Source organism: Microplitis demolitor, chromosome 10 (genome assembly GCF_026212275.2).
Source record: "Microplitis demolitor isolate Queensland-Clemson2020A chromosome 10, iyMicDemo2.1a, whole genome shotgun sequence".
In the NCBI taxonomy this organism is placed as follows: domain Eukaryota; kingdom Metazoa; phylum Arthropoda; class Insecta; order Hymenoptera; family Braconidae; genus Microplitis; species Microplitis demolitor.
Genome location: NC_068554.1, coordinates 9707355 through 9719846, shown reverse-complemented (window position 1 = coordinate 9719846; position 12492 = coordinate 9707355).

Below are 12492 nucleotides of genomic sequence, written 5' to 3'. Positions count from 1 at the left end.
CACGAAAGAATGCTATCAAGAATTGCCGGTACTCCGAGGCAATGATACATACTATATGTTGCCACGAACGCACATATTGGTCAAAACTGGAACGCAAATAGACTGTAATCCTTTATTAGCGCCAATGTATCGACTAGAAGACTCATGGTATGAGTTGAATCCGAAACTGTCATCAGTCCCCAATCCGGAACAGCTCACTGCTTCAACGAATCATTCCTGGAAGTATATTCCCGCCCAAGGATTGGCAACAGGCGGTATCTATTCAGACAACGACATTGTAAAGCTCAAGGACTACATGATGTTCCCATTGGAACGTACTGCGGCACTAAACACTATTGCCAGAGGTGCGACGGGCCAATACGTGGCTGACGGCAATATCAAGATTAATAATCTACTGGATGAAGAAGCCATTAGGCTGTCTCTCGCGAAAGCCTGGGGAAAGGTGTATAATTTCTTCAACACCATAGGCACATTTAGCGTAACACTCTTTGGAGTCTACCTTACGTTCAAAGCGATAAAGTTCGCAATGGACACTTCAATCCACGGCTATGCGCTGCATACTGTCTACGGATGGAGCGTGTGGTTAATAGGAGCATTATGAGACTCTGTAACCAACCTTCTTCTACATCTACCAAAGACTGAAAAAGGTTATATACCTGAGGACGAAGAGTCATCACAAACGAAGGAAGGAAGTCAGGATGCAAACCATGCTCGACCTATGTATCCGTACTTGCCATATGCACCGCCAGATCACACTAGGGAAGTTATCTATGCTGCCCCTAGAACTCGAGCAGTGAACACTCAGTCTAACATTACTGGAGTAGCTGACCCTAATGAACTCCAGGTTCCAAATGAAAATCCACGACAACCTCCAAACTAATCCCATGCATGCCGCATGCCCATCTTCTTTAATTTAATTTTAAGATTAGTGTAAGCTCTCTCAACGTCAAGAATACAGTAAGAATTTAAAATAACTACTTTTAGCAAACAACATGGCGGCATTACAATGGATTCTCATAAATGTCATCGTCATTGTGTCCAACGTAAGGGGAAGTGCAGTCCACTTAAGACCCATGGAACCCAGCGCAGGACTCTATTATGAGCATTTGAAGGATGTTTACCTTGCTCCAGAAGAATGGAAACTAACTACTATAATGAACTTGGACTTTCTGGAACAACGGATTCCCTCTATAACAGACATGAAAATTCTTGGACTTTATCAACATTGCCTGACATCAATTGCAGAATCGGAATGCCGATACTACATAAGGCTCGAAGACTACAAGCGCATGTCTCGAAAATTATTCAAGCGGATGGAAGTAATAAGAGAATTGGTTGATCCAGACCAAGCACAAAACCGTTCTTCGCCAAAAGACCCAAGCGTGAAATCCCTCCTTCAAGACTTTCTCCAAAAATTCGATGAAATCATTTCCGCCTCTCAATCAGATGATGCGTTGATGACTGAAAATAAAGGGCAAATCATTTATTCTGACATATACGAGGACCTGATACGGCTAGCATTTCGACACAAGACTTACTACAAATTTTCGGAGCCTATAAAGAATATGACTGGTCCATTGACTGAACAAAATATATCACACTCAAGGTATATTGAACACCTAAGTGCTTGGAGCGTATATACTCAAGCTTATTTCGAGGAATATCTTAATCTCATGAAAAATGTCATCGAAGCAATAAACCTCGTTCTGGTTGGAAAATTCCCACCACAGCTTCTTAGCCCAAAAAGAATCTTTGAAGCTATGGAAACGTTTTTCAATAAGAATCCGCAGTACCGGATCCCAATAGAAACAGAAGATCTGTATAATGAGGAAGCCTCCAAATTAATGAAGTTCGAGCATAAGTTTTACAAGAATAACCTAATTCTGACACTTCGCCTACCTTTAGTGCAGTTACTTGAATACAATTTGTACAAACTTCATCCTCATCCGGTTCGTCAAATTTTTGGAAATAATTCTAAAGGATCCGCCTATATACAACCCCGATCCGATTATCTGATGATGTCCTCAAATCATGAATGGTACACGTTAGTTCAAGAGGACGTACTTAAGCAATGTCAAGAATTAAGGAATCTCTATATATGCAAACCCAACTTTGTAATATACGAAACAGCTATCCATCCTTCATGTGAAGCTGATTTGTTCGCAAATTCAAGACTCGATTCGTTCAGCAGGTGTGACATCAGATTGAGTAAAACTCATTATCTGTTCTGGAAATCCTTAAAAGAAATTAAAGGATGGATATACTCCATACCTCACCTAAGCTTGCTTCAAGTCTCACGTCATGGAAGTTCCACTGAATACATAAAAATATCCGGTATGGGAACTCTCACCCTTAGCCCTGGTTTTTCTGCAAGAATCGGTTATACTACCCTGTATGGGTCAGAAGACTCAACGGCCCTACTACAACCTCAACCGAAGATCGGGCTTGATATTACACAATTATTTCCTGAAATTCACAAATATCGACCTCTCAGCTCGGTCAATTACAACGACGACAGTCCAACGCCCGTATCACTCATCGATTCCTATGGATTTCTTTCCTACGACTACACCTTAAAACAAATAGAACAAGAATTACAACTTATCGAACCAATCCAAACGCATGAAGATTTACAACTTTATCTCTTGCATGGAATATTAATTACTACCTTAGTCTTAACGGTGTATTTAATCTTTCCAACACGAAAACTAACTTACAAACTATTTCTTTGTTATACTAGGAACGATTCTCCTGTTGTAAGCACTAAATCGACTTATCGAAGAAGCATCATAGTCGACGACGGGGTCGACCAAAATCTTGCAGCAATAATCGAAGCTTTACCTTCGACGTCTCCGACACATAATAATGAATTATGTGTAAAGGTCTTATCGAAAACAGACTCGACACTGACCAAGAGCGAGACGCTCGTATAAACGAACGTCAAATACAATCTGAATATCAAAGAGGTTTCGAAGATTTCCATCGACTAACTGCTCACTTCATCCTTCGAAATTTCTGGAGAACAGCACAAGTTAAGCGAGCATTCAGACAACATCTAAGATCCAGAAACGATTTAATACAGCAGGACTTTTTCAACGACGAGGCCCATGACTTCGATCCAGTAACAGATTTTAAACTTTACGACAAATATTTGCAACCATTCAAAATAAGAAAACCTTCTTCATTAAGTCGCGAAGACCTCGAAAACGCCTGCCTATTCAGCGAATACAAGGCTCTCAGAAATAGTTATCTGCGAGTTTATTGGTCAGAAAATTTACTATATCGTTGTACACGTGTTAGTTATCAAAAAAGTTCAGATTACAACCAGTTCGACGAATTACGAGACACGTTCTTCTTCTTTCTTTGAGGAGTAAATAAAATAAAAACTACTGTAAAGTGATATGGATATAGTTATTGATATCCAAGGATTCTGGAATAACAAGGAAGAATTTATCCCAAAGGAAGTTGCCCTGGTTGCTACTACCGAAGACATTTTAGGCCACTGGATAATAGAACAGCCTTTTCCATATCATAAACTGACACCACGAAATCAGCAAAGAAACGACTGGGTAACGGAAAAACATCACGGTATTCATTGGGAAGACGGTGATACCCAACTCCAAGAAGTAATAAATATCCTTAAAAATTACGCTAAGAACGCAAGGAAAGTCTACACTAAAGGATCAATTAAAGCTACTTATCTACAAAAGATCCTGAATCGTGACATTGTAAACTTAGAGATTAAAAAATATAATTGTCCTAAGTTTGACGTAATTCGCACCTCGTCAACTACCTGCACGACTCACGGACTCAGGAAAAATTACTACTATGCTTTAACTAACGCCATCTGCATAAGACAGTGGGTACGAGATCATCAGTTAAAATCTTTTCCTTTATAAAATAAGCAATATGTCTCTCGAAACAACAGACGAATACTCTTCTAGAAGTCGTTACCTTGGTATAGACACCTTGTTCATCTATCTCGTCTCCTTAATTGTAATACGAGAACATTGGCATCGACGTACGTGTCTAAGAGCCTTAAGACGTTTACGTCGCAGTGATCTATATAAGAATCATCCGAATCCATGGACTCTAGAAGCCGATCGCTGCACCCCTTGTGGATCCCTACTCATAAAAACTACTGATAATATCGAACCTAGTTGTAAAGAAATACAAGCTGCATGGATCATAGCCCAGGATAAGGATATCAGAACTCAAGTCATGAGGAATTACTGGATTAGTCATCGTTATTTAAAAACACAACGCAAGTATAGGAAAATCCGAGCCCAGTACGTGCATCCCCTTTCCAATCTCGACCTACCACGGCTGTTTGAGGAAATACCATGGGCAACCGACAACATAGACCTACCTGATAACTATCCGATAAATTGCGCTTACAGATTGATAAATTTATTGATGGTGGGACACTTCTACCAGCGAGAAAGCACTCAGATTTATTTAGATGCGATAATTGATAATTATAAGCAACCTTTTAAATCCTTAACCACCGACTTACAGGAAACATTTTCTCTTCCTCAACTGTTGGATGATCTCATATCTTGGAGTAATGAAAGAGAAAATCGTGCAAGTCCTACGTCCATCAATCTGCAATATTCATCACCATCAACCTCTTCAATTCGTAAAGACCAGAGACTCCGTTACCATCCATACTTGATACCTCAAAATCACGTAGAACTGCTAGAGAATCTTGACGTTATAGAACTAAGTTCACCAAATTCAACTACGAACGGGAATCACAGCAACAAGAGAAGGAAAATACAACGTTGGCATCGACCAGTCAAAAGGCAGACCCATATACACCGAGTTACAAGAAGGTATTCTCGAATTAGAATAATCCAAAAGAAATGATGTATCAATAACAACCACCCGACTGTAAGTTAACTGGAAAAGTAAGATACCAGCGTATATAATCACATAATATCATATATCCAAGAACTAACAAAATAAAATCATTACTAACACAATGAATACACATGTACTAAACCATGTAAACACTCTTATCAACAGGATCATAATTTTTCCTCTGGATACGAGTGGGTACAAATAAATAAAAAAAAAAAAAAAAAAAAAATTATATATATAACTCTTCGACTTCTTAATTTACTAACATATACTAAGAAAACACATACATTAACCCATACACTGATAACCTAATATACATCTATTTGACTCAGCTAACCATAGTTTAAGTAAAAACATTAACCCTTTAGCGAGAAGACGGAAAACTCTAATACAAAAAAAGATATATATATATATACATATATTTCTATGCATTTTCCTTCTTCACGCTAATGCGACTCTAACAATGCTCGTTACAAATTAACACTAACCCATATGCATGCTAATATATGCAACTATTCCTATTCATGATGATGATTAACTAATTCTTAAAATCATGGGTACGAATAGACGCATTAACAAATATTTAATCTATACGTTATTTGAAAACGGTATACGAAAAAGACAAAAAAAAAAAAAAAAAAATTAAATTTCCCCAAAATTTGAAACAAAACAAAAAATATATATATTTCTATCTCATTATTACACATAAATATATATACTAATTAGATATAAAATTTATTTGGCCTGGTAATCATCGCATCATTAGTTATATTTTCTATTATTACATAGTTTGGAATAAGTTTTATCATAAAAACAATAATATAACAAGAAGATAAAGAATATTTTAGAAATATAAACTATAATAATCAAATCAATAGATGTATACATATATATATATATATATATATATATATATAAGCAAAAGATAGAACCATCAACAATAGCCATCAACGATACTAGGGTTAATAATCAAGCTTAAAAGAATATTTGTTTGTTTGTTAATAATAAAATCTAACCGAATAATGTAAGGTACTAAGATAGCGCATACTACATATAATAAATATTGTGTATATTAAGTAAAATAACAAAAAGAAAATATAAAAAGAAGAAAAAAAAGAGGAAAAAAAATATGTATCTACTCTGTTTACTCTGTCTACGAAACGCCATAAGAATATTATAAGGAAAACAGTGACTAAGTATAATAATAAGTTAAAATACCTAAATTTAAAAATGCATGGGCACTCAGACAATATAAGTAATTTAGCTAAATTAAGTATGAAGCTACAATAACTATGTAAACATATAAATTAAAACAAAAAAAAAAAAAAAAAAAAATATTTAGATATATATAAAAAGAATAAATAAACAAAAAAAAAATATTACAAAAAGAATACTCCAAAAAGAAAAAAAAATATTCTAACTTCGTATAAATTAATAATAACAATAATTATATTAATAACAATATACATAATTCTTAAGCCTTGCAATAAAGCAGCTAAATTATATTATAATTCTTTTTACGAATTGCATGTTAGAATAAGGGATAGTATTAGGCTTAACTTGCATTGATTGTTAATTAGATTTACTTTAAGTAATTTAAAATAAATATCCAAAATATCTGTACGAATATATGTATATATGCGTCAATTATTAAAGATTTTTTTTACTATATTTGGAGCTTCCCGGCACCAATTACAAAATAAGTTAAGAAGTATAATGACGTATATTTATATATATCCATGAATAAGAATAGTACTAAGAGAAAAAGGGAGAAAATTTTTTTTTTGATAAAATTTAATAAACATAATCATTAGATTGTAACGAAAATTTCTTTTTCATATATATATATATATATATATATATATATATATATATATATATATATATATATATATATATATATATATATATATATATATAATCTTAGCAATAAGTTAAAATAACCATGAGAAGTGAACATGGGTTGAGGGATAAACACGACCTCAGTCGTTCCCCCGTACCCCTCTCCACTCCGGAAAACCCCATGGGCAGTCAACGAACCTACCAGATGCACCGACACACGACTCAGTCCCAGACATCAACAACAACGAGGAAAGATTCATTGGGGCCACTTGAAGCAAGCGTGCTTGCCTCAACGTCCCATCCTTCTTCCAAAGGGAAACATCTATAGGAGAAATAAGGAAGGAAACCCTAGAACGAAACTAACAAATCTTAATGCTGAAACTAAAAGATAAATGTCTTTCACTACAAGGATATAATGTATAAGAACAAAGAATATCAACCAACGATGACCAGCAGCATAAAACAGCAGAACAGAGAGCGCAAAGACATTAAGATCTGAACAAACTTACTAACTACATGAAGAAGAGGAAAAGGAAGTCTAGGAAAATCTTATGACTACAAGTAATTACGCAGATATTTAAAGAAAATTTTCTTTCTTTTATTAATATAAAACAAAAAGTCAGTTTACAGTGACGTACATAAAATTTATTATATATATATATATATATTAATTATTGCTGCGCTCGACGACCATTGCCGCAGTACACACAGCGAGCCACCCGTGAAGAACATTTGTCCCACAGCTCCTCGATTATTATCCTTATGCGAGGAGGTGATCCTTCCGCCAGATTCCACAGGTGCATAGGACACATCGCAACGATCAGCTGTAACAAGAATTATAATATTAAATACATATGCATATGAATGTACATATATATGTATATGTGTAGATGTATATGTGTATATATATGTATATAGAAATAGAAAAGAAACTTACTGCCAAAAGGGACTCGAAGACGAAATGGTCCACTAAGGGCCAAGGCATGGTTGCCACCAGCCAGCTCGCCTCTAGAGACGTCATCGGCGCCAACAAACCCACCAGTGGATCCGTGAATGGGATTGGAAAGGTGTGTCCGTCCACAAACGTCACCCGGAAGGGCACACTCACGGCCATGGTATCCCCACACATGACCCGGACCCTGGAATGCTCCAAAAACTTGAAGACTAGAGGACGAATCCTCGGTTCAGGGGCCCCTTGGCTTCCACCGGCTACCGGCTTGGACCGCTTTCTTATTATGGAACGTTTCTAAAACAAACAAACACAAATTGAAAACTTCTTCTAAATAAAAGAATATTGATGAGGAGGAAAATAGTAAAAGTAATAACGATGTACATACCTGAGGAATCCGAGGAGTTGCCTGTATCCCTTCAGGAGCTGGGCAGCGCACCCAACGACTGTACGTCGACTTGGGACGAGCCGGCTGGGTCAACAATCGTCGCAATTCGACGTCCCCCGATGACGTCGAAGGGACCGGCTCTTCAACCGCCTGGTCCCCTGACGCCGATAAGTCGATCGGCTGCTGTTGTTGTTGTTGCTGTAATTGCATCAACCGCTGATTCTGAACCAGCAACTCCTGTAAAAGGACAACATGAACATATAATTAAACAAATAAGGAAAGGGAAGAAAAGGAATTTGTAATTATATTTATACGAAATGCACTCACCTCCACTATGGATTGAACCTCTGGATTCACCCCAGTGGGTTCAGGACAGCATAACCATTGATCTTCTTTAAATACGACTGATGGGACCCCTAACGGATCCACCTCGACGGACAACGGATCCGCAAGAGTTTCCTCCAATGGAACAGCCTGTTCCCCAGATGAAGCGTCCTCCTGGACAATGACCTCCTCGATAAATTTGACTTCTTCATCTTTGACAACGAAAGCCATTTTCTTTCTTCACTTTCACTTTCACTTGTCGCGACAAGAAGAAAACCAGAGAATGATGATCACGAGAAAATCACGGGTATTTAAATCCACGAAGGATACAAAGATCCACAAGGGTAGGATTCGAGAAGAACCAATCAAGTTTCAAAATTCTTCCCACTACCCCAAAAATTTAAGAAAACAAAACGCCTAAGACAACGCCTACAAGGACAACGCTAAGAAATTTAGAATTAACTGAAATATGTCACCATCACCCTTAGATGCACTGTCCCTTAAAGGAGAGAGAGAAGAAGCCAACACATGTGCCAAGCCATCAAACAACTACCACTCGAAGTCCAGGGATTCCTCTAATCATCAAGCATAATTGTAACAAATATTTTAATTAGTTGATTGATGATTCAGGTTGACCTATCCTCATTCATTTACATTTAAGCAAAGAAATTTCCTTGCATAATTTAATGTCATCGAGGGCGATGACGACTCTGGGGTTAGAGATGTAACAATCTGTACACCTGAGTCACCACTCAACTGAACCTTAAGATCAGTAATTTTTCCGTTAAATTTTTTTTATATATATATATTATAAGAATTAACCTGGAGAATTCGGAGCACACTCACCAAAGATACAATAATACAGGGGTATCCGTACATACGTATATGTGCATGAGTTTTGTACATATGTGTGTGTTATGTATGCGTACGTTGACCATATATAGATATCTATGACGTATTTTGGGCTTGCTCTGAATTCCCACAGAAAGATATGCGAGTATGAGCGGTCAAGTTACAAGGAAGAGAGACGTAGATAAGAACAAGCAACTAGGAAATAGTACGTCTTTCTTTCTCTATGCACAGCTGCACCACTACGGCCGATCCCTTATAAAGAATCCACCGACTCAATGTCTTCCAGATGTCCCACGAAAAGATTTCTCTGAATCTTCCGCGGCTGCGAGTCCCTTGTCATCATAAAAGTCACCGAAAAGGGCTCAATAAATTTGTCAAAACATTTCTCTGTTCTAGTTCAACTCAAATTTTTACGACCTTTCTATTTTAACCATCTGTTACCAATGGGCCTCACGTCTCCCGCGGATCCTTACTATTTCTTTTCCAATATAGAAACCTATCTCTAATTGTTCCGTCGATAACGGAAGTCTGATGTTAATTGTCATCTTATTAACGTAAAATTCCAAAACATTTAAAAAAGTCACCACCTGGCGGTACGTAATTTAAATTCACCACCACATCGAGTCGCACCGCAAACGCGCGCGCTCATTATAGCTTCGGTTTCGCTATGTCTCATCGTCGCACTTATGCCTTCAGCATCTCTCTGTCGCACGGTTGTCTGATTTTTCCGTTTGGTCGAACCAACGCACCGGTGTCACCGCGTTTTTCTGCACCAGTTGACTACGAGTCTTACTACCGAGCGCACACACTGTGAGCATTTTGGCTATAATTCTCAAGCTAACAATTCTAATTTCATTAAATAAATTAATTATCTGTTATAATTTAACTGCATCGTAAAGAGATAAGTATTCCTTGACATCATCCAGGTATTAATTGGACTTATTTCATAAAAATTAACCCATATTTTTGTCAATCTCAAATTCCCGTGGTTACTTCGTCGTATTTAAAAACAAGTCGGAACCTGTTACGCGTGGGTCCTACCCATTCAACCCGGGATTCCTTTCGTGTTTCATTGATTAGTCAATTTAATTGTGTTCGGTATTTAATATTAATATTAAATAACAACAATACAATTAACAGTGACTAGTTAATAATTATACATCATTCATTATTATTAAACATTCAGTATATCTTGAGGTGAAATTTCCCGCGTTCGTCATTATTATCATTGTTAATAAATATTCATCCGTGATCAATTACTTAAGTTCAGTATACATTCAAGTAACGGCCTAGTCGCCAACTAATAATCGGTCAATTCCAATTGATCAGATTCAATTAACTGCAGTAAATATTCGTCTCTGTCACGAACATAATTAAGTAATCTAATTCAATAGATTTGATCTAGACATCATTCCATTCAACGACTAGTCGCATCATATTGTCCATCGGCAATAACATTGAATTTCCAACTTCTGCAAGCTAACTGCAAGCTATCAGCATTCTGCGCGATTCGAATCGTAAGACCGATCTGATCCGTCGGTAATCTCGCCTCTGCGCATACATATATTCGAAGCTTTCATCAATTAAACGGTCTCTAGTACCAAATACTATCCAATTGTTCCCCAGCGAACAATTGGAATTCTTGCTTATATACAGACGTGTATATCTTGCATATAATTCTTACAACGCAATACGACGATCCAGCATCGCGTAATACCTAACTGTATACGTTCATACATACATCTAACACGCATACACTCATACATATATGTTGTTCTTGTGTCAATTGTTCAACGAGTTATCATCATCCTTCTGATATCAATATTTTCATACCGTTCATTGTAACTTCTTCAAAGGGTTTTATGCCGTAGTGCTTTCCCTAACTTTTTGGGTCCAAATATATTCTTCAATTTGATACCCAATCACGACTTTTATTTAATACTACCCAATTCACCCATTCATCCTCCTTATAAATTAACTTAAACTAGAATACTAATTCAATTTTATTTTCAGATCATTTAGATAATTAATAAATAAGTTAAACAATAGAAAAAAGGGATTAATTTCCCACTAACACTAATTTTATTTTATTTTTAATTTTTAATTGCATTTCTCAGAAGTGCCCAAAATATCGGTAATAAATGTCACTATATATTTTGGAGAAACATCGTTTTTACAGAATCTCACGGTCTCCCGCGGATTCTTACTTTTCCCTTTTCCACCATAGGAAGCTCTTCTATTTTAAATTTTAATTACATTTCTCGGAATCACCTAAAAAAATATTGATCATAAATGTCATCATAGACACGCAGTCTCTAAAAATTTATATGGTCCCCACAGAACCTCTCCGTTCCTTCACCTATCACTAAAGATTTTTCATCTCAATTTTTTATTATTTTTAAAATTATATTTTCTTAGAGTATGTAATATATCGATCACAAATGTCATCATATATTCATTACTTTATTTTTAAGCAGTACACCACGGACTTATTTTTCTATTTACATCCTGTTTACTACAAAATTCCAAGAACTTCCGTAATAAAATGTCATTCTCAGCTGTCCAAAAGAAATCAAACCCTTCTATATTATTGCCTTCTTCGTCTTTAACCTATGCAAGAGGCATCTTCGGCCCCACTTTTCTTTCAAACTTTTTCATATAAAAACCCCGGAAAAATAATCAAAAAGTCATTACCGCCGCAACTAAAACCCTTGTCGGATCTATCCGCGAGTAAGACTCACTGAGTTGATTTCGAAATTCGTTCTCGTGACGCTCCACGCCTAGGCAATCGGGGGTCCTAGATCGATAATCGGATTCATCCACGAGTAAGACTCACTGAGTCGATTTCAAAATTCGTCCTCGTGACGCTCCACGCTTAGGCAATCGGGGGTCCTAGATCGATAATCGTAACTCGATTCTTTTATTTAAAATATAAATTACGCGACTTGAATTTTATTTTTATAACCTTTCCTCGTGAGGTCCTACGCCTAGGCATCTGGACTCCTAGGTTGGATACCTGGAGTAAAATCATTTGAGTTCGCGATAAAATTAACTAAACTCTTTCACGTGACGTCCACCGCTTAAGCAATCGGAGTCCTTGTTCGGGAATAGTTAATACTTCTTTAAAAATCATTTAAAAAATATATATATCATCGTAAATTCACTAGAAAGCAAAGCCGGCCTATCGGTTCAGCGTGCATAGCATTCTCGTGAAAAGATTTAATCTGTAAATCTCGATAAAACCATAAAAACATTGTAAACTCCTGTGTACACA